The sequence below is a fragment of the Bos indicus genome, chromosome 6 (genome assembly GCF_029378745.1).
Source record: "Bos indicus isolate NIAB-ARS_2022 breed Sahiwal x Tharparkar chromosome 6, NIAB-ARS_B.indTharparkar_mat_pri_1.0, whole genome shotgun sequence".
Lineage (NCBI taxonomy): Eukaryota > Metazoa > Chordata > Mammalia > Artiodactyla > Bovidae > Bos > Bos indicus.
Genome location: NC_091765.1, coordinates 81,964,795 through 81,989,303, shown reverse-complemented (window position 1 = coordinate 81,989,303; position 24,509 = coordinate 81,964,795). Strand labels below are relative to the sequence as shown.

The 24,509-nt window shown below is 37.3% G+C and overlaps 1 long non-coding RNA gene across 1 annotated transcript; it reads right to left on the bottom strand.

Annotated features, from left to right (window-relative positions):
• Positions 1–133: 133 nt before the first annotated feature.
• On the bottom strand, positions 134–11,178 carry LOC139183642 (uncharacterized). Its single transcript, XR_011567209.1, has 2 exons — positions 11,058–11,178; positions 134–1,992 (listed from the first exon to the last, which is right to left on the bottom strand). It is a non-coding gene; the product is annotated as an uncharacterized lncRNA (long non-coding RNA).
• Positions 11,179–24,509: the final 13,331 nt, after the last annotated feature.

Here is a 24,509-nt window from a genome sequence, read left to right as displayed (position 1 = left end):
CAAATCCCTCTTTTCAGAGTTTCCTCCATAAATTTTCAAATATGTCCCCAACCCCAAACTCTGTTCTCTGACACATTTCTATCTTATATTGCTATCTGCAGGAGGGTTAGAATTAAACTGCAAAATCTTGAACTCCATATATCCTTAAAATATTTATTTGCATAAAAACTACTCTACATAATTTTGTAAAGTAATTGGACTTAAGAAATAAGAAAGTACCCTAACTTGTTACTAATCTCTTGCAATCATTTCCTTTTCTCCCAAATCTGTTGAGCGCCCCTCATTTAGTGAGGACACAAATCAGTGCTATTTATTATAAAATATTTCCAAGATCGATTGAACTAAAATGTACCTGTCAACCTTTTCCCTGAAAAACAATTACATGCCATGTTCAGTTTATTTCAGTCCCTCAGTCGTGTCCAACTCTGTGACGACATGGACTGCATCATACCAGTCTTCCCTGTCCATCATCAACTCCCAGAGCTTACTTAAATTCATGTCCATCAAGTCAGGGATGCCAACCAAACATCTCATCATCTGTCATTCCTTCTCCTGCCTTCAAACTTTCCCAGCTTCAAGGTCTTTTCCAGTGAATCATTTCTTGGCATCAGGTAGCCAAAGTATTGGAGTTTCAGCTTCAACATCAGTCCTTCCAAAGAATATGCAGGACTGATTTCCTTTAGGATTGACTGGTTGGACCTCCTTGCAGTCCAAGGGACTCTCAAGAGTCTTCTCCAACACCACAGTTCCAAAGCATCAATTTTCAGTGCCCAGCTTTCTTTATGGTCCAACTCTCACATCCATACATGACTACTGGAAAAAAACGTAGCCTTGACTAGATGGACCTTTGTTGACAAAGTAATGTCTCTGCTTTTCAATATGCTGTATAAGTTGGTCAAAGATTTTCTTCAAAGAAACAAGAGTCTTTTAATTTCATGGCTGCAGTCACCATCTGCAGTGAATTTGGACCTCAAGAAAATGAAGTCTGTCACTGTTTCCACTGTTTTACCATCTATTTGCCATGAAGTGATGGGACCAGATGCCATGATCTTCATTTTTTGAATGTTGACTTTTAAGCCAACTTTTCACTCCACTCTTTCACTTTCATCAAGAAGTTCCTCTGTTTCTCTTCACTTTCTGCCATATGGGTGGTATAATCTGCATGTCTGAGGTTATTGATATTTCTCTCAGCAATCTTGATTCCAGCTTGTGCTTCACTGAACCTGGCATTTCATATGATGTACTCTGCATATATGTTAAATAAGCAAGGTGACAACATACAGCCTTGATATACCTCTTTCCCAATTTGAAACTAGTCTACTGTTCCATGTCCAGTTCTCCAGTTCTAAGAGTTTTTTCTTGACCTACATACAGATTTCTCAAGAGGCAGGTCAGGTGGCCTGGTATTCCTATCTTTTGAAGAATTTTCCACAGTTTGTGGTGATCCACACACTCAAAGGCTTTGGCGTTGTCAATAAAGCAGAAGTAGATGTGTTTCTGGCACATCTAAGGCACACTTGACTTCTTATTCCAAGATGTCTGATTCTAGGTGAGCGATCATACCATCCTATTTATCTGGATCATGAAGATCCTTTTTGTATATTTCTTCTGTGTATCCTTGCCACCCCTTCTTAATATCTTTTGCTTCTGTTAGCTCCATACCATTTCTGTCCTTTTTTGTACCCAATTTGCATGAAATGTTCCCTTGGTACCTCTAATTTTCTTGAAGAGATCTCTAGTCTTTCCCATTCTATTTTTCCCCCTCTATTTCTTTACACTGATCACTGAGGAAGGATTTCTTATCTCTCCTTGCTCTTCTTTGGAATTCTGCACTCAGATGGGTATATATTTCCTTTTCTCATTTGACTTCAGCTTCTCTTTTTTTCTCAGCTATTTGTAAGGCCTCCTCAGACAACCGTTTTGCCTTATTGCATTTCTTTTTGAGGCTGATGGTCTTGATCACTGCCCAGTGGAAGTGATGAGAAGCCCAGTCTGTTGGAAACAGGGACAGAAAAAATAAATTCAGCAGAAAGTTCATGCAGCTCAGTCTCAGATTTCAGAAGACTTTCAGTTAAGATCAACAAGCTACAAAATGTACTACTAGTTCAATAAGAATACATAAAACTGCACCTGATCATGGAAAATATGTATCACTCACCCTTAGACGGACACTTCTATCAGGACTCTGACACTTGAGACTAGCAAGAGAGGGAGGCCCAATGCCCCTCGCAGTCCCAGCTCAGCAGGAAGTAGCCAGAAAGACCTCACTGCCCATACTCTTAAAGAATTGGACCTGCCATCTCTTGAGGGGGTAATATTAGGTAGCTAGAATAGGAAAAATGAGTCCAAAATCGTGGTGGCTAAAAGACAAAGAAAGGGAAAAGCCCGTGATAATGGAACAAAAGAAAATCCATCTACCAGAGTCAGAATCAGGTAAAACAAACAAGTCCCCTTCTTGGCTAGCCCAGTTTGCAAAGGTCAGGCTCATGATGGCAGAGTAGAAAGACATGAGCTCATCTTTTCCTGCAAGAACTCCAAAATTGAAACTCACTGCTGAACAACCACCAACAGGAGAATGTTGGATCCCAAGAGCAAAGGAGAAGCCCCAACAGGATGGTAGGAAGGGAGAAATCGCATTTAGAATCAAACCCCATACTTGCCAGAGATGCTCAGAGGGCTGAAACAAAACCTTGTGTACACCAGGACCCATACTCCCCACAGAGACGGAGCCAGATCTACCTTTGAGTGTTTGAGTGTCTCCTATGGAGGCACTGGTCAGCAGTGGACTTTTGCAAGGACAGCGGCTCTGGCTGTAGCAGACCTGGACTATGCAATATGTGGCATAAACCTTCTTGGAGGAGGTCGCCATTTACTCCACCAGAGAGCGGCCAAGAAGATGAGCCACAACCTGCAGAACAATTATACCAAAGAAATTCTCATACTGTTAAGAAACTTCTAGGGCCCACAACAGATTTCCCAACCTAGGGATCTGGCAAAGGAACTGAGAACCCCCAGGGAACTTGACTTTGGAGGCTGGTGGGATGCCATGTATCTGATTTTATAGATTCACATAAATGCATCTGACTTTAGTTAGGAACATTTTCCAACACGTAATGGAAACTTTTTGCTCCACCTATTTGCTTGAATGAGCAAGCAAACTTTAACACTTTCTTTAGTTGAATATTTCTTCAAACTATCCCACTTTTATCAAAAATTGAGTTTGGGCCCCCTCTTTTATGGACTTTTATGTTATTTCCTCCTTTCTTTTAAGCCATTTATTGCACATAATATATTGGTTGGTTTAACTTGTCTTTCTAATAAATCAAATTCCCTGAGGTCAAGCATTGAATATTTATTTCTAAATTCCCATCAATAAGCATATTATTTTTGAAAAGCAGGTACTTAAATCAATTTATGTAATTAAATTGAATTTTTGTTATGTAGAATAATGTCATCTGTTTCATAATTTCTCCTTATATTTTTTTAGGTCAATGGGAATATATGACTATTTGGACACTTACAGGCTTGATACCAAGGGAACATTTCATGCAAAGATTAGCACAATAAAGGAGAGAAATGATATGGACGTAACTGAACAGGAAGATATTAAGATGAGGTGGCAAGAACACAGAAGAAAAATACTAAAAAGACTTTAATAACCCAGATAACCATGATGGTGTGATCACTCAACTAGAGCCAGACATTCTGAAATGCTAAGTCAAGTGGGCCATAGGAAGCATCACTATGAACAAACCTAGTGCAGGTGATGGAATTTCAGTTTACCTATGTCAAATCTTAAAAGATGATGCTGTGAAAGTGCTGCACTCAATATGCCAGCAAATCAGGAAAACTCAGCCATGGCCACAGGACTGGAAAAGGTCAATTTTCATTCCAATCCCAAAGAAAGGCAATGTCAAAGAAAGTTCAATTTCAGTTCAGTCACTCAGTCATGCCCAACACTTTGTGACCACGTGGACTGCAGCATGCCAGGCCTCCTTGTCCATCACCAACTCCTGGGCTTACTCAAACTCATGTCCACTGAGTCACTGATGCCAGCCAGCCATCTCATCCTCTGTCATCCTCTTCTCCTCCTGCCTCAATCATTCCCAACATTGAGGTTTTTTCAAATGAGTCAGAACTTTGCATCAGGTGACCAAAGTACTGGTGTTTCAGCTTCAGCATCAGTCCTTCCAAGGAACACTTAGGACTGATCTCCTTTAGGGTGGACTGGTTGGACCTCAACTTGCAGTCCAAGGGACTCTGAGGATCTTCTGCAACACCACAGTTCAAAGGCATCAATTCTTTGGTGTTCAGCTTTCTTTATAGTCCAACTCTCACATTCATGCATGACTACTGGAAAAACAATAGCCTGACTAGATGGACCTTTGTTGGCAAAGTAATGTCTCTGCTTTTTAATATGCTGTCTAGGTTGGTCATAGCTTTTCTTCTAAGAAGCAAGTGTCTTTTAATCTCATGGCTGCAGTCACCATCTGCAGTGATTTTGGAGCCCCCCAAAATAAAGTCTGTCACTGTTTCCACTGTTTACCCAACTATTTGACATAAAGTGATGGGACCAGATTCCATGATCTTAGTTTTTTGAATGGTGAGTTTTAGGCTAAATTTTTTGCTCTCCTCTTTCACTTTTATTAAGAGGCTCTTCAGGTCTTCTTCACATTCTACCATAAGGGTGGTGTCATCTGCATATATGAGGTTATTGATATTTCTCCTGGCAATCTTGATTCCAGCTTGTGCTTCATCCAGACCAGCATTTCTCATGATGTACTCTGCATGTAAGTTAAATAAACAGAGTGACAATATATAGCCTTGATGTACTCCTTTTCCTATATGGAAACAGTCTGGTGTTCTTTGTCCATTTCTAACTATTGCATCTTGACCTACATACAGATCTCTCAAGAGACACGTGAGGTGGTCTGGTATTCCCAGTTCATTAAGAATTTTCCACATTTGTGGGAATCCAGAGTCAAAGGTTTTGGCATAGTCCATAATGCAGAAATAGATGTTTTTCTGGAACTCACTGGCTTTTTCAATAATCCAAAGAATGTTGCAAATTTGATCTCTTGTTCCTCTGCCTTTTCTAAAACCACCTGGAGCATCTTGAAGTTCATGGTTCATGTGTTGCTGAAGCCTGGCTTGGAGAATTTTGAGCATCACTTTACTAGAGTGTGAGATGAGTGAAATTATGTGGTAGTTTGAGAATTCTTTGCCATTGTTTTTCCTTGGATTGGAATGTAAACTGACCTTTTCAAGTCCCATGGCCACTGCTACGTTTTCCAAATTTGCTGACATATTGAGTGCAGCAGTTTCACAGCATCATCTTTTAGGATTTAAAATAGCTCAACTGCTATTTGAAATAGCTCAACTCCATCACCTCCACTAGTTTTTTTCACAGTGATACTTCCTAAGACCCAATTGCCTTCACATTCCAGGATGTCTGTCTTTAGGTGAGTGATCCCATCTTCTTGATTATCTGGGTCGTGAAGATCTTTTTTGTACAGTTCTTCTGTGTATTCTTGCCCCTCTTCTTGATATATTCTACTTCTGTTAGGTCCATATCATTTCTGTCCTTTCGTGAGCCCATCTTTGCATGAAATTTTCCCTTGGTATCTCTAATTTTCTTGAGGAGATCTCTAGTCTTTCCCATTCTAATATATTCCTCTATTCATTTGCATGACCAGTGCATTTTCTTGGAAAAACTCTATTAGTCTTTGCCCTGCTTCATTCCGTATTCCAAGGCCAAATTTGCCTGTTACTTCAGGTGTTTCTTGACTTCCTACTTTTGCATTCCAGTCCCCTATAATGAAAGGGACATCTTTTTTGGGTGTTAGTTCTAAAAGGTCTTGTAGGTCTTCATAGAACCATTCAACTTCAGCTTCTTCAGCATTACTGGTTGGGGCATAGACTTGGATTACTGTGATATTGAATGGTTTGCCTTGGAAACGAACAGAGATCATTCTGTTGTTTTTGAGATTGCATCCAAGTACTGCATTTTGGACTCTTTTGTTGACCATGATGGCTACTCCATTTCTTCTGAGGGATTCCTGCCCAGAGTAGTAGATATAATGGTCATCTGAGTTAAATTCACCCATTCAAGTCCATTTCAGTTCGCTGATTCCTAGAATGTCGACATTCACTCTTGCCATCTCTTGTTTGACCACTTCCAATTGCCTTGATTCATGGACCTGACATTCCAGGTTCCTATTCAATATTGCTCTTTACAGCATCGGACCTTTCTTCTATCACCATAACAAACACCCTCTTCCAAAAACACAAGAGAAGACTCTATACATGGACATCACCAGATGGTCAACACTGAAATCAGATTGATTATATTCTTTGCAGCCAAAGATGGAGAAGCTCTATACAGTCAGCAAAAACAAGACCAGGAGCCTACTGTGGCTCAGACCATGAACTCCTTATTGCCAAATTCAGACTGACATTGAAGAAACTAGGGAAAACCACTAGACCATTCAGGTATGACCTAAATCAAGTCCCTTATGATTATACAGTGGAAGTGAGAAATAGATTTAAGGGCCTAGATCTGATAGATAGAGTGCCTGATGAGCTATGGAATGAGGTTTGTGGCATTGTACAGGAGACAGGGATCAAGATCATCCCCATGGAAAAGAAATGCAAAAAAGCAAAATGGCTGTCTGGGGAGGCCTTACAAATAGCTGTGAAAAAAAGAGAAGGAAAAAGCAAAGGAGAAAAGGAAAGATATAAACATCTGAATGCAGAATTCCAAAGAATAGCAAGAAGAGATAAGAAAGCCTTCTTCAGTGATCAATGCAAAGAAATAGAGGAAAACACCAGAAAGGGAAAGACTAGATATCTCTTCAAGAAAATCAGAGATACCAAAGGAATATTTCATGCAAAGATGGGCTCAATAAAGGACAGAAATAGTATGGACCTAACAGAAGCAGAAGATATTAAGAAGAGATGGCAATAATACACAGAAGAACTATACAGAAAAGATCTTCACAACCCAGATAATCACGATGGTGTGATCACTGACCTAGAGCCAGACATCCTGGAATGTGAAGTCAAGTGGGCCTTAGAAAGCATCACAAGGAACAAAGCTAGTGGAGGTGATGGAATTCCAGTTGAGCTATTTCAAATCCTGAAAGATGATGCTGTGAAAGAACTGCACTCAATATGCCAGAAAATTTGGAAAACTCAGCAGTGGCCACAGGACTGGAAAAGCTCAGTTTTCATTCCAATCCCAAAGAAAGGCAATGCTGAACAATGGTCAAACTACCACACAGTTGCACTCATCTAACATGCTAGTAAAGTAATGCCTAAAATTCTCCAAGCCAGGCTTCAGCAATATGTGAACTGTGAACTTCCTGATGTTCAAGCTGGTTTTAGAAAAAGCAGAGGAACCAGAGATCAAATTGCCAACATCTGCTGGATCATGGAAAAAGCAAGAGAGTTCCAGAAAAACATCTATTTCTACTTTATTGACTATGCCAAAGCCTTTGACTGTGTGGATCACAATAAACTGTAGAAAATTCTGAAAGAGATGGGAGTACCAAACCACCTGACCTGCCTCTTGAGAAACCTATATGCAGGTCAGGAAGCAACAGTTAGAACTGGACATGGAACAACAGACTGGTTCCAAATAGGAAAAGGAGTACGTCAAGGCTGTATATTGTCACCTGCTTATTTAACTTATATGCAGAGTACATCATGAGAAACGCTGGACTGGAAGAAACACAAGCTGGAATCAAGATTGCCGGGAGAAATATCAATAGCCTCAGATATGCAGATGACACCACCCTTATGGCAGAAAGTGAAGAGAAACTAAAAAGCCTCTTGATGAAGGTGAAAGTGGAGAGTGAAAAAGTTGGCTTAAAACTCAACATTCAGAAAACGAAGATCATGGTACCTGGTCCCATCACTTCATGGGAAATAGGTGGGAAACAGTGGAAACAGTGTCAGACTTTATTTTGGGGTGCTCCAAAATCACTGCAGATGGTGATTGCAGCCATGAAATTAAAAGACTCTTACTCCTTGGAAGGAAAGTTAGGACCAACCTAGATAGCATATTCAAAAGCAGAGACATTACTTTGCCAACAAAGGTTCATCTAGTCAAGGCTATGGTTTTTCCTGTGGTCATGTATGGATGTGAGAGTTGGACTGTGAAGAAGGCTGAGCGCCAAAGAATTGATGCTTTTGAACTGTAGTGTTGGAGAAGACTCTTGAGAGTCCCTTGGACTGCAAGGAAATCCAACCAGTCCATTCTGAAGGAGATGACTGGTTCCAAATAGGGAAAGGAGTACGTCAAGGCTGTATATTGTCATCCTGCTTGTTTAAGTTATATGCAGAGTACATCATGAGAGACGCTGGGCTGGAGAAAGCACAAGCTGGATTCAAGATCGCTGGGAGGAATATCAATAACCTCACATATGCAGATGACACCACCCTTATGGCAGAATGTGAAGAAGACCTGAAGAGCCTCTTGATAAAAGTGAAAGAGGAGAGTGAAAAAATTGGCTTAAAGCTCAACATTCAGAAAACTAAGATCATGGCATCTGGTCGCATCACTTCATGGCAAATTGTTGGGGAAACAGTGACAGACTTTATTTTTCTAGGCTCCAAAATTACTGCAGATGGTAACTGCAGCCATGAAATTAAAAGACACTTACTCCTTGGAAGAAAAGTTATGACCAACCTAGACAGCATATTAAAAAGCAGAAATGTTACTTTGCAAACAAAGGTCCATCTATTTAAGGCTACATTTTTCCCAGTAGTCATGGATGGATATGAGTGTTGGACTATAAAGCAAGCTGAGCACCAAAGAATTGATGCTTTTGAACTGTCCTGTTGGAGAAGACTTTTGAGAGTCCCTTGGACTGCAAGGAGGTCCAACCAGTTTATTCTAAAGGAAATCAGTCCTGAACGTTCTTTGAAAGGACTGATGTTGAAGCTGAAACTCCAATACTTTGGACAACTGATGCAAAAAAAACTGACTCATTTGAAAAGACTCTAATGCTGGGAAAAATTGAATGTGGGAGGAGAAGGGGATGACAGAGGATGAGATGCTTGGATGGCATCCCCAACTTAATGGAAATGAGTTTGAGTAAACTCTGGGAGTTGGCGATGGACATGGAGGCCTAGCATGGTGCAATCCATTCAGTCACAAATAATCAGACAGGAATGAGTGAATGAACTGAACTTACTGTATTAGCAGGGAGGGAACACAGCTCTACCCATCAACAGAAAATTGGAGTAAAGATTTACTGAGCATGGTTCTCCCCTTCAGAAAAAGACCCAGTTTCCCCCTCAGTCAGAAAGCTTCTCTCCCACAGGAAGGTTCCTTAGTCCCCTCATTTCAGAGGGCAGACAGACTGAAAACCACAGGAATGTTCAAACTACCACACAGTTGCACTCATCTCACACACTAGCAAAGTAATGCTCAAAATTCTCCAAGGCAGGCTTCAACAGTATCTGAACAGTGAACTTCCAGATGTTCAAGCTGGTTTTAGAAAAGGCAGAGGAACCAGAGATCAAATTGACAATGTCCGCTGGATCATTGAAAAAGCAAGAGAGTTCCAGAAAATCACCTACTTTTGCTTTATTGATTATGCCAAAGCCTTTGACTGTGTGAATCACAACAAGATTATATGCAAAGTACATCATGCTAAGTGATGGGCTGGATGAAGCATAAACTGGAATCAAGATTGCCAGGAGAAATGTCAATAACCTCAGATATGCAGATGACACCACTCTTATGATAGAAAGCAAAGAAGAACTAAAGAGCTTCTTGATGAAAGAGAAAGAGGAGAGTGAAAATTTTTGGCTTAAAACTCAACTTCAGAAAATGAAAATCATGGCATCTGGTCCCATTACTTCATGACAAATAGATGGGAAAACAATGGAAACAGTGATAGACTTTATTTTGGGGGCTCCAAAATCACTGCAGATGATGACTACAGCCATGAAATTAAAAGATACTTGCTCCTTGGAAGAAAAGTTATGACCAATCTAGACAGCATATTAAAAGCCATAGACATTACTTTACCAATAAAGTCCATCTTGTCAAAGCTATGGTTTTTCCAGTAGTCATGTATGGATGTGAGAGTTGTACTATAAAGAAAGCTGAGCATCGAAGAATTGATGCTTTTGAGTCAGACAGGACTGAGTGACTGAACTGAACTGAACTGATGCTTCCCTTTGTAAATGTATTTCTTTTGACTGTTCTTCATCCCAAAATACTGAAGCAGTATAGTGTAGTGCTTTACATTCTTAGTTCATTCAAGTTTTTACTTCATTATAGTAGAATTCAAAAAAATAGTGAAACCTACCTACACAGTTTTATTTTTAAAGTTGCAAGTGAACATTGTCCTACTTGGACAAGTCTGTATTCATGTTTATTCTTTTTAGGTAATATGAACATTTATATGTTTAGATCTTTAAAACTGCATGAGCATTAATTTCATGTATTCCTTCACTAGTGTAAAAATCAATTAAAAATATTTCATCTTGCTTTATATTTTGATTAAAGCAATGCCTTTTGCTCATTCTTAAAGTTAAATCAGGAGTTTTGCCTTCCTTTGAAATGCAAAATTATAACTATATACAAGGCATCAATAGTTTAGAAAGTCATGAATACAGTTTTTACCAACAATTCATTCTAAGTATTTTGTTTAAACAGACTCATTAGTGTTCAATATAATTGTTAAATTGAGTATTATTTACTTTTGCTCCTTACAAAATGTTTACATATTATCAAATTTTCTAGTAACTGGTAAAAGATTTTCATTTGAAGCAAAAGAACATAATTAATACTGAGGATCACTTTCTGCTATAGGCTGAAAGTTTGTGCACCCAGAATTTCTAATGTTGAAATCTTAACCCCCCAGTGTTGTGGTATTAGGAGGTACCACCTCTGAGCATTGATTAGGTCAAGAGAGCAGAGCCTTATGGATGGAATTAGTGCCTTTGTAACAGAGATCCAAAGGCATCTCTTGTCCCTTATGTGATGTTAGGATACAGTGAAAAGACAGCTATCTATGAAGCAGGAAGAAAATCCTTACTAGGCCCCGCATCTGCTGGCACCTTCCTCTTGGATTTCTCAGCCTCCAGAACTGCGAGAAGTAAATGGATTTGTTGTAGGCCAACCAGTGTATGGTATAAGTTAGAGCAGCCTGAACACTTTCCACCTGGAAAAAAAGAACATTTGTTGACAGGAGGAAAAAATTATAAGAAAACCTGGAACCATACAATAATGCCAAAGAAGGAAAGTTAATTTTTGGTATCAGAGAACTGATTCAACAAATATAGACTAAGAGATATTTAATTATATTTTTAATCTGATTTTTTAAATTGTACTCCTATATGTTCACATGTACTCCCCTAATAGAGTTGTAAATCACCTTCACAATCCAGTTTTTGAACATTAAAGAGGATTGGAGCAGTGGAAATAAAGGGATAAAAAGCATTTTCATAGTCTTCAAAGTTGTGTCTTATTATGAATCATCTGAATACCTATCATTTTGGAGGACACTCTACTGTCTGCTGAGATCACTGTTGTTTTGTTGCCTAAAACATGGCTAGCAGGTGGTAAAGATGAGGAAAGGACAGAAAATGGAACATGTGCCACTTGAGAGGAAATGGCTTGCACTAGCTAGTTCTAAAAATTGTTAAATGGCAATTCCACAATATGTTGTGTTAGAAATTGATAGCCAACTCTACAATGTCCTAAAAAATTCAAATACATTACCAAGAAGCTGTAAGAATTGGTGTTTATATTCACTACAACACTAAGCTAGTAATATTTAATAATAATTAATGTTATTACTGAGAATCTTTCACTCTCAAAAGCTGTATAAGCTGGCAAGGTGGATTAGTGACACGTTTCATATTTTTTATATGGAGACCCTATAAAATGATGTATTCAGTTCCTCTGAGTCGACTCAGCTTTTCACTTTAATGTAAATAAAATTGCTTACTCTGATGCATACTGAGGGTTCTCCTTTGAATGATTCTTTTTTTTTTTTTTTTTTTGAATGATTCTTTAAATACTCAATTGCTGTCTAATGTCTTGGATTTTTTTTTTTTTTTTCCTGCTCAGGAATTCCTCCAACAAGGCTGACTTTGACTCCGAGTCAAAGCTTATTTAAGGTAGAAATTAATCAAACTACTATTTTATGGACAGTGATACCAAAATGTCTTAAAACGAGTGATAAGAGTAGATGGAAAATCGAATTCCAGTGGTCACCATTGTTTCATATTGTCAATCAGTAGACCAATTGCTCCATATACTTCATCATCTAGGATATTTTTCACTACTTTCGTCTTTCTGCTGCTGCTACTGCTGCTAAGTCGCTTCAGTCATGTCCGACTCTGTGCGACCCCATAGACGGCAGCCCACCAGGCTCCCCCGCCCCTGGGATTCTCCAGGCAAGAACACTGGAGTGGGTTGCCATTTCCTTCTCCAATCATCTTACTCAGAGTTAAATTTTTAATTATAAAAATCTAAAATGTAATATGTTTTGGGTAAAAGTTTGACAAAGGATGCAACAGTAACTGTAAGATGTCTTCCATCAGCAAAATTTTCTGTATGGTATTATAAAGAGAGTAAGTATTAAGAAAAACATGGCGTTGGTTTACAAACCTCTATTGGAAAAATCTTTAATAGTTCTCAGGTGTTAGGTACTCAAAAAATAGTCATTAAATGCCTATCATATGCCAGGACTCTTATATTAATATTTGTTCTCAGAATTTGACAGCAAACAATGATGTGTTTTCTTTAAATTACAAAGTCTCAGTTCCACCTGGTTCTTGAACCAATTTTTTTCTTTTCTTTTTTTTTGTTTTTGTTTTTGTTTAGTTGCATCACATGGCTTGTGGGGTCCTAGCTCCCTAACCAGGGATGAGAATACTGAATCTCATCCTGTGGCCCTGGCAAGTGAGAATACTGAATCGTAACCCCTTCTGGAAGGAAATTCCATTGAAGCAGTTTCTGAACAGGCTTGTTGATTAGTATGTGGTTTTAGCAGGAGATAATGGCAACCCACTCCAGTACTCTTGCCTGGAAAATCCCATGGATGGAGGAGCCTGGTAGGCTGCAGTCCATGGGGTCACAAACAGTCGGACATGACTGAGCAACTTCACTTTCACGCATTGGAGAAGGAAATGACAACCCACTCTAGTGTTCTTGCCTGGAGAATCCCAGGGATGGTGGGCTGCCGTCTATGGGGTTGCATAGAGTCAGACATGATTGATGTGACTTAGCAGCAGCAGCAGGATCTGAAATAAACTTAACTCTAGTTATCATAGTGTACCTCTCTTCTCACTATGAGCTACTGTGCTCAGTGTATTCTAGTGAGTTCACTGTGTTCTTTATTTGTCCTCGACATGATCTTTTATTTTGTTCCTAACTGGGGTTAGAGTCTTAAGATCTATCAGATTCTGAAAATCATTACTGCCTAGGTAATTTGACCACTTACTACAATGGCTTGCTTACCTTTCTGACTCTTCTGTTTTGGATAGAGCTCATATTCATCTAAATCATTTAAAGCAAACATTATCAAACTAAGGTATGAAGTCTAAATCTAACTCTCCCTGTTTTGATGAATAAAGTTTTCCGTAGCACAGCCACACCCATTTATTCATATGTGAGTGTTTTCATGCTACAGTAGAATACTTGAGTAGTATGGACCCCAAAGCTGGAATTATTTTTGTCTGACTCTTTACAGAAAAGTTAGCTGAGCCTTGCTTTAAAGCTTCTATTGAACAGTTGTTGTCTGTGAATATGACCTTTATGACAACAGATTAACATTTTTACTACCAATCTAAACATTTTCTTTGTTTTACCTGCCTAATGTCTTCCTGTAGTTCCAACATATCTCCAGAAAAGCTTGCCTGACATATAACATTAAATTATCTCCTTATTGTTCACTGTTTATGTTTTCTGATAGGTACTCACAGGCATGATGATGGTAAGAGCAGTGAGGTCCAGAGAGACTACTCTTTTCATAGGAATTAATCCTATTTCTTTCATTTCTCAGTGAAATAGAAACCATAAAATCTAATTAACTAATTATGTTAGATTAATAAATATTCTAACACAAATAACTTTGTGCCTTTTGTTACCCTCTTTAGTTGGGTTTCTTTTTTGCTCTTTTTTCCTAAACAGAGTTGACTTGAAATTAAAGATTCTAGAATTTGGACCTGAGAAATCATAGTTTAAGGGCTTAGGTATTAGAAATCAATGAGACTAGGTTTAGCTCCCAGCTCCCCTGCTACTATCTGTAAATATATTATCATATTGCATTCTGAAATTGTAAATTACTAAAAATTTTAAAATAGATACATAGGGTGTTTTCTATGTGATCCATAACTTGGGCTTCAGGGAGGCTATTCAGCTTTTATTAACATTTTCCAAAGCTTATCTTAAAAACATGATTTTATATTTTAAATACACACACAAATAGATTTCATATATACAACATTTCAAAGGCTGTAAATCATCAGGACACACTTGCCATGATCTGTAACATTAATATTGACCAGCACCACAGAGCCTGGCACAGTGTATGCATCAACAATACCAAATACTTTAAATTTTCCAGAGAGTCCTTTTCTTTCATGATTCCATGAATCTGTCAATGATTTTCTCTGAGTTTTGTCTTCTGTTTTCTCACCCTGCAAGCCAGTGCTCATAAATGTCTCGCCAACTCAACCTATGTGAGAGTCAATTCAGAGCTCAGAGAATCTAAGCAAGCCAAGTATAAAAAGTAATATTGATTCTTCAGTATCACTATTTTCTCAATTGTATATTGCTACATCTCTCTCATTCTCTAGGTCTAAATTCTGAAGATTAGATCTAAATCAAGTATAGATTTAAGTTTGTTTTTATCTCTCTTCTCTTTGGTGTAATATCTCTTTGCTTGTACAGCCAAGTGGATAAAACAGATGAACAACCGAACAAGCAAAAGTAACTTTTGGCCATGGCCTGATAATTACTTTCCCTTTGAGTAGAACTGGACTATCTCCTTTCCTGTTAAACTTTGCCAATCTTCTTACTTGAATTAATATAGGCACAGCAATACAGAATATATTGAATCACAACATTTTATCAATTTCAGGACAAATTAATTCCTATAATATCTCTGGAATTGGAGATTTATCTTAGTATAAATGGAATGGTAGTCTAGTGTTGTGGCATAGTTTGAAAATATGTTTTAATTTCCTGGTGTTACATAAAATAATTTTCTAGTTTACAATCAATGGCATCTTAGAACTGAATACATGTATGTATATGTGTGTGACAATTTTTGGCCAAGTCCTATAGAATGTAAACTTTGTAATGAGACTGAACTCTATGTCTCTAGCATACTTGGCACTTACTAACTATTCTATATCATTAGTAAAATGATTAAATAAATGCTACCCATAGTAACATATGTGTGTGCATGTGGTCTCTTTGGAATGCCAATGCCTATACTTGAATAGTCTAGCAAATCTTGGAACGTGTTCCGACCTCTGCATCTCAAGAATATAGGCATGTTTCCAAAGCTGAGTATGAACTGAGGAAACTAAGGTCAGTCTATAAATTATAGGCTTAAAATTTTTTGTGTGTGTGAAAATGAGAGAAACTTTCAGCTAACTAAATTTGGATTTGCCAAGAATTTTGCAGAGAAGTGTGATCAGTATTATCAGGAAGCGTATGTATAATGTCTAATAGCAGTTGTATGAAAAGTACTCTGTTGTAAGGTTACCACATTTGGTTAATAGGGCAAAAGTGTCTTTTCTTTTTTTCTTTTTATCTGGCTTCCATTTATCATTAATCTTCATAAAGAACGTATCTTAATTCATAAATTTATGTGTTGATGTGTGTTGTAGGCTGAATAACAGTCTCCCCAAGATGTCAACACATGAATCCCCAGAATATGAATATGTTACCATATATAGTAAAAGGAACTTTGCAGATATTATTAAAGTTAAGAACTTTGAGATGTGGCTATTGTTTGGATTATTTGGGGAGGTTAAATGTCATTACAAGAGTCTATGTAAGTAGGCAGAGGGAAATTTAACTACAGAAGGAGCATGTCAGAGAACAAAGAGATAACATGATAAGGGAAGCAGAGATTGGAGTGATGCTGCCACAGTCCAAGGGATATAAGTGTCCCTCAAGCATATTCTTCCTTGGAACCTCCAGAAGGAATCAGCCCTGCAGGCAACTTTACTTTGATCTTATAAATCTCACTTCAGACATCTGACCTCCAGAACTGTAAGAGAATAAACTGGTGCTGTTTCAAGCCACTAAATTTGTGACAATTCTTTATAGCAGCAACAAGTAAATGAATACAACGTGCTACAAAGTTTTGTTGTTGGCCCTCTTCCAGTTCTATATACCCCTGGAAGATTCCATCCTCACCTGAATTTGTAGCAACCATCTATAAGCAATTGATGCCTACCTTCTCTCTGTGGGGTGAGGCATCTCCACTTTGGTTTCACACAAACAATTTTAGCACGAAAGTCCCAAATGGAGATTATCTTTCACTATGTCAGTGCCATCCTCTGTATTTTTTTACAGTGACTGGCACAATTCTAGGATGTTTGACTCAGTGTTTCTTGAAAAATCACATTTAATCAAGCACGAATCTAGGATGTCACATCTTCAGGTTCTTATTGATGGTCTTTTTGCTGGTCTGTACCTACTGTTAGCTCTTAAAAACAATTTTACAGTAAAAGCTGTGAGCAGAGATTGTATTCTTCTATAAGAGTAAAAGTGGGACTCTTCTTCAGAAAAATTCTTGACTAAACCTTATTCTCCATAGAATAATACTGGGTTTTAGAATTTTGAATATCAGAAAGGTACAGAACCCCACTCAGTCTTTGTTTCCAGTCTCTACATTTAATAGATGTGTTTCTAGGAAGCCTAATATAAACTTCCAGAAAAGTAGAAAATGGATAGCCTCCCTGAGATAGAGATTCTTTGATTGTAAGTCAAATCATTGTTTCAGTTCATTCACTGAGTTTCTTTGTGTGTGCTAAGTCGCTTCAGTCATGTCCACCTCTTTGTGACACTATGTACTATAGCCCACCAGGCTCCTCTGTCTATGGGATTCTCCAGACAAGAATACTGGAGTGGGTTGCCATTCCCTTCTTCAAGGGATCTTCCAGACTCAAGGATCAAACCTGGGTCTCTTACAATGTAGGCAGATTCTTTACCCTCTGAGCCACTAGGGAAGCCCCATTGTGTTTCTAAACAATCTCAAACATCTAAAATCCCCATATTCTTTCATGATTGTTTAGAATATTCCAAATTTTTCATTTCAGTTCTTTAATTTTTAAGATGATGCATCAGCAAGTTCAAAAACTGAAAAAAACAAGTGGTAAGCCCTGTATGTTCTTTCTTGCCTGCGGTCCAGGTGCCACTTCATTTAATCTTGACCTATTCTAATTATTTCCTAATTGTATCCTGTTGTATCTCACCTATAACCTGGACAGTTTTGTATTTGTACTTTGATTCTGTAACTCTGACCCTCAGACTATAACTCAGACTCAGTGCTTTCACTTTTACTTGGTTTAAGTGGAATTGTTTTAGCTCTTTAAGATTTAATTTTGAGTGGCAGATCACTTGGCTGGCATTGTGTTTAAATCTCTTTCAGTTCTTGGCATATACACTTTAGAAACAAGATTTGTTTTAAAAATAATGTAACATTCCATGTGAACTGACAACGATAGGAAAGGGATCACCTGGACATGCCCCATCTGTAACAGAAATGCATGGCTCTAATGCATTTTTCGGAACTACTGATAATTTTTCAAAATTCTATAAATTTGGGTCATTTGATTGGAAGATTTGGTATTGTTTACAAAAAGTGATTTTCCTGTTGATCATGAGGAACATAGAAAGAATATATTCAGCAGTCACTTTTTCTTTAATTTTTCTATTATTGGAAGAAAAGAGAAATGAGGTACTGCAACTCAGTAAATTTGTACCTGTTATTGAAAAGGATTTGATGGCATTACCTGTTTGGCTTTGCCTCTGACCTTCAGTATATCCTAGTTTCAGTAGTCTTTCTCTAAAAATGAATGAAACTGAAGCAGAGAATTTCAAGGAAGAGCTTGAGGCCTCAAGGGATAGGCCTGTATATAGATTAGCATGACTGAAAGTTGAACAAAGGGGCAGCCCCAAGCTTACTGCTGACCTTTTCCCTTCACTCGGTGGCATTTATATGAGCTTAGACTGCAAGTATTCCAGAGATGGCAGAAAGCAGATCTGGACACAGTTCAAGCTATACTGATTCTTTTCTGCTCCAAAGAAATTAGCAAGTTATGTTTTTCTTTTTCCCCTGACCTGTGACATAACCAAAAAAAAAAAAAAAATGCACAGGAAAAAGAAAAAAAAGAACTGTCTCAAGGTAAATATGGGGAACTAAAGATACATTCTAAATTCTATATTGGCAAATAAAAATCTAGTTTTTGATAATAAGCTACAAGCAATTAAGTTAATTTGAATTTAACCCTCTTCATTTTATAAAACAGAAATTCTTTATGGAAAATTTTAGGAAAAAAAAAAAATCAAGAAACACCAGAACAAAAACTATTAAAATGAAAGCCACCTTTACATTCAGTGATGATGTTTCCAATGAAACTCAATTATTAAGAGACCTTTCTATGCAAGTATTGTACTTCTAAAATATGAAGTGTGAAAGTGTTAGTTGCTCAGTAGTGTCTGACTCTTTGCAACTCCATGGACTTTAGCCTGCCAGGCTCCTCTGTCCATGGATTTATCCTGGCAAGAATACTAGAAAGGGTGGCCATTCCTTTCTCCTGGGGGCCTTCCTGATCCAGGGATCAAATCTGGGTCTCCTGCATTGCAGGCAGATTCTTTATTGTCTGAGTCACTAATAAAATGTTAATAGAAAAATTAACATATCAAGAGTTAGTCATATGCTACCATTTGTATTGAACTCATTAATTTCTGGACTTACTAGCAATTATTTTTAAGTCTTCAAGTTTTCAACAAATGTTTGTATTAGAGCAAAATTAAATTATACACAAATATACACATATCATAACACATACATTCACTCACATACAGTCATTAATCTTGATGCATGACAGAAAAACATAGAAACCTCTGTAGTAGATGCCACTGATTCCCTGTCCCACATATTTTCACCCTGACTGAGTTCACCAGCAGTTTTACGATATTTCCTTTTGTCTTCTGAGGACTGTTTTTATTTTTTTAATTATTCGATTGAGATATGTTTGACATATAAAAACCTGTACATATTTAATGTATGCAACACCTTCAGTTTAGGAATAAATAAATACCCATGATATCATCAATGATCACTGTCAATGCCATAGACACATCCATTACTTTGCAAAGTTTCCTCCCATCCCCTAGATGATGATGATGATTTTGTATGTACATCACAGTGAGAACGTTTAACATAAGATCTACCCTCTTAGTAAACTTTAAGAATACAATACAGTATTGTTGAAGACTTTAGTGGTATATAAGAATGTGTTTGGACACAATTAGGAACAACTTGTAAGTTTTAGGGAGTTAATTTCTCTCTGTTAACATTGAAACAATGGGAAATGGAGTAGTCAATGAATAAAAAGATTTTCCTTCTCTGAAGGGATGATTCAGAGCCTGTTTTCCAGAGGGCCCCTAGGGGGTTAAGTGCAGGTAGCTTCCTTCCAGCAGTAATGCCATTAACCCAGGCTTCTCTTTTCTGCCTCACACTTTCTTATCTGCACTTCCTGATCTTCTCTTATGCATTCTGTACTCAAGTACTTGTCTTGTGTTTAGAGCCATCCAAACTTGACATAGGCTGCCCTGCTGGCCCAGATGGTAAAAAATCTTCCTGCAATGCAGGAGACAAATGTTTGATCCTTGGGTCGGGAAGATCCCCTGGAGAAGGAAATGGTAACCGCTCCAGTATTCTTGCCTGAAGAATTCCATGGACAGAGGAGGCTGGCAGGCCATAGTCTATAAGATCGAAAAGAAAATGGACATGCCTGAGGGACTATCACTCACAGAACTTGACATAATGGAACAGGGCAAAGATAATTTGTTCATTTGAGTTACCTCTGTTGCTGAAACAATCAATAATAGAAAACCTGGTAAAATTGAATTCTGGCAGGACTATAAGATGACTGTAATAGATTGACTGATTTTCAGTTTAATTGTTTTACATATGCAGATTCAAAAGTGTTCTATGTAGAATACCTCTACATTCAAATTAAATAAAACTACTTTACGTTAAATGCACATTCATGTTCAGTGATGTAGAGTAACTACTCACTATAAAATGACTGGACATTCCCTCCAATTAATTTTAACAGGATTTCAACTGTTCATGTTTGTAAGTTTTCAAAAAAAGGGAAAATAATCCTAGAAAATATACTTCTGACTCATAACTAATAGCTATTGAAAACATGTGTTCTTGGTTTAATCTTCAAAGTTACTCAACTATCTCCAATGAATTCTGTTCAGATTAAATTTTATTTTTAGTTTGTTTCTTCTTGCCATAGAGGATAAAGCACTTCCCCAAGCGGGGTGGGGAACAAAAAACTGAGGTGATCCATATACCTGCCTTGAAATACATTTTTTATTAATTCTTTTAAAATTAATTTTGGATATTTATTATATCCACAACACGAGATCACTTACAGCATATGAGAGTCAGATTGTGCTGTTGGGATTGCCCACAGCCCAGCTCATTTGAGTAATTGTTAAGTAGTGTAACACCCATACTTTTTATTGGCTAATGCTATAAGGTGGCATCTGTCATTGGCATCCACATATAAACTCACCATTGCTATAGCATCTGTTCCATCACACAGTGTTCTATTTCTGTGTCTCGCACATCTAACTAGAGAAGAACAAACAGGCTATTTTAAAATAAGTTGCCAGTGTTTCTAAACGAGAACTCAAATCTTCTATGCAAGAAATGTATGTGACAGGACAGGAATAAACTATGATGTGTGACTTTAAAAAATATTTTAAAAGGAGTTAATTGATTTATTTATATTTAAAGTTTAAGATTCTAAATTAAGTAATTGGAGAACAGGTTTATCATCTTTTTTATCGTTTTTTTTAATATGTGTAACAGCTTTCATTTTGGATTTAAATAGGACAAAAATGTGATGAATCTTTTTGAATCTTGGTAGATTCAACATATGAATTAGAAATGAAACTTGAATTCATCTCTGTATTCATCCATTCATTCAAGAAATGTTGATGGATCATACTATGTGCTGGGACATGGATATAAAATAATATTTTCAAGAAAACAGTGACAAAAGTGCCTGGTTTCATGCAGCATATCATTTTAGAAGAGGAAGTCAGAGAAATAAGAAAAATAAAAGAGTTAATATATATCAAATGGCCATGTGAAGGGAAATAAAGGAGGATGTGGGGATGAAATCTGAAAAACTAACCTGCTGGTAAGTTTCTAATTCATTGGAAAACTGTTTCTCAAGTGCAATTGATCATTGAAATCAGAGATTAAAGACAAATATAGTCAATTTTTCTGTTTAGAAAAGGTGATTAGTAAACATATTGAATGGATAAAGTTTTAATGCTATCCTGGCAAAATCTAGTTAGAGAAATCTTTTCTAAGAATCAAAATACACATGACTCTGCAATCCAAAAGCAGAGTGTAAAAGTATGTAAAAAATCTCAAACAGGCCAATCCCTAGGAAAGCTTTCTGTTGTGCTTCAATGCAAGCATTATATTTTGATGCAAACCCTATACATAGCTTACAGGACTTAATGGAGAGAAGCATGTTTTCTTTGTTTAAGAAGTGCAGCATAAATTATTACCATGATGTTAAATTATTCCTCTTACTGCTTTACAAATATTTGAGAACATTTTGCATGAGATAAAATATGTCTAAATATAAATGAAGGCCACTCAATGTGTGAAAGGTAGCAGCATTTTGTGGCACATGGTGTGTCGCTCAAAGAAAGAAAAAGGCATGACAAAATTCCATTTAGTTATGCAGTATTCATTTCAGACTAAGTAAATATGCCAGAGAACAAGAGCTTTCAGTTTTTATTGTTGTCCACTGAATGTAAAACACTGCCATTGTTTTATTATGTATATACTTTAATTAAACAGTGGCTAAAAATAGTTCTTAAAGTATAGAACATATATCATGAAATCAAGGAATCATGTTATAGGTAAAGCAAAAAAATTAAATAACATTATATTAAGCCATAGGGAATGTATTCTCTGAAACAATAAATTGGTAAGTGAATCAATCAATGGAAATATTTGAGCAAATGCCACCTGTTACCATAATGTTTAGATATGGTCTTTTCTTTCAACAGGGTTATAATGTAGTTATAAAGAAGCAAAGCACATTAACATAATGGGAAAATACTAGAGAGATAATAATCAGGTATTATATTTAGGACTGAATCTGTATACTCTCTGATGGTGTGTGTATATCCTTGTAGCAGTCATTAAGGGTCCAGAGTCAAAAGTCATGGATTCTACCACTGCATTTCATAACAGGGTAATTTTGAGTTTCATCTCTAAATAATTTAATATATAAAAGAGAAATCAAATATATGAAAGACAAATGGGGCTTCCTGGTAGCTCAGCTGGTAAAGAATCCGCTTGCAAGGCAGGATTCCCAGTTTGATTCCTCGGGTACTCCTGGGGTATCTTTTGATTCCTAGGGGTCTGACTGTTTGTGACCCTATGGACTGTAGCCCTCCAGACTCCTCTGTTCATGGGATTTCCCAGACAAGAATACTGGAGTGGGCTGTCATGTCCTTCCCCATGGATTCTTCCTGACCCAGGGATTAAACCCGCATCTCTTATATCTCCTCCATTGGTAGGTGGGTTCTTTACCACTTACCACCTGGGAAGCCCCAACATGATGTATTAACCAAAACAGATTAATTTAAAAAGCAAACCACTAAAACTCACTAGTTTTATGAAATTAGTTTATTTTTCACTTAAGAAAGGGACATACACTCATGGGAGTCTTGCTCTACGTGGTCATTGGGACTCCCTGAATCCTTCCAAACGGTGGTCTTGATTGCCTATAAATCCTTGAATTCCTCTCCATTCAGTCAATTGATGGTAAGAGCATAGCCTGGGCATTGAGGACTCAGGAAAAGTGAAAGCAAAAGTCACTCAGTTGCATCCCACTCTTTGCGACCCCATGGACTATACAGTCCATGGTATTCTCCAGGCCAGAATACAGGAGTGGGTAGCCGTTCCCTTCTCCAGGGGTCTTCCCAACCCAGGGATCAAACCCAGGTCTCCTACATTGAGGGCAGATTCTTTACCAGTGGAGCCACAAGGGAAGCCCATGACTGTTGGGGTGGGTAGCCTACCTATCCCTTCTCCAGCTGACCCCTTCAGGGATTGAATTGGGGTCTCCTGCATTGTAGAAGGATTCTTTACCTACTGAGCTATCAGGGAAGCCCAAGAACACAGGGGAAAGTGTTTATTGTTTGTTCCCAAAAGGAGAGCTAATTACTTCTTATTCAATTAGCGGGACATAAGTCAAGTGGCCATGCATCACTGAAAAGGAGCCTGGAAAATATAGTCCAGTTGTGTAAGGAGGAAGAAAGTCAAAACAGAGAAAATATGGTCAAAGATACATTTCACACTAGATATAAGTAGATAGCATTAATACAAAGGAAACTTATTCAAAAGAATATACACATTAGAAAGAATAATAACATATATAAAGTAAATAGTACAAAGAAAACATAAAACATCCAATATCATCAATGCTATTGTTCTTATTTTTGTATCTTTATTAAAATGAATATAAAAATTGTCATTATTATAAAAAAGTTTTTCAGTAGACATGATCAAGGCAATGTCTTCATAACAAAATATTCTATCTTTTATTAAAGTATTACCTTTTGAGTTGAATTTCATATTTTCTGGTTTGCTACCCACTCATAGAGTAATGCAATGTAGACCATGGCATTTGAATAATGGGATTATTTTTAATCATTTACTTTTTTCCATGTTCTCTAAGTGAATAATTCTGGTTCATTATGTCCTCATTCAAAAATGCAATATGTGTATGCATCTGTGTGACTTTTATTTATTGAAAAACTTTTTTCTTACTAATTAGAAACAATGAGAACTTAAAATGAGGTTTTTCTTTTAATTTAATGCAGAAGTGTTATGAAAATAGCAACTTGCTACCTGGAATTATTTGGAAGCATCAATGATAAAAGCAAGATTTGCAATAAAATAATGTTCTTTAAAGATGATGTAGTAGTTGTTAGACTAGCCAGAATGAATGCAAAAATCACATACAAATTTGACTTATGGTTGTTGTTTAGTCTCTCAGTCATGTCTGACTCTTTTGTGACACCATGACATGTACCCCTCCAAGTTCCTCTGTCCATGGGATTCTCCAGGCAAGACTACTGGAGTGGATTGCCATTTCTTTCTCCAGGGGATCTTCTCAACCCAGGGATCGAACCTAGGTTTCCTGCATTGGCAGGAGGGTTCTTTAGCACTGAG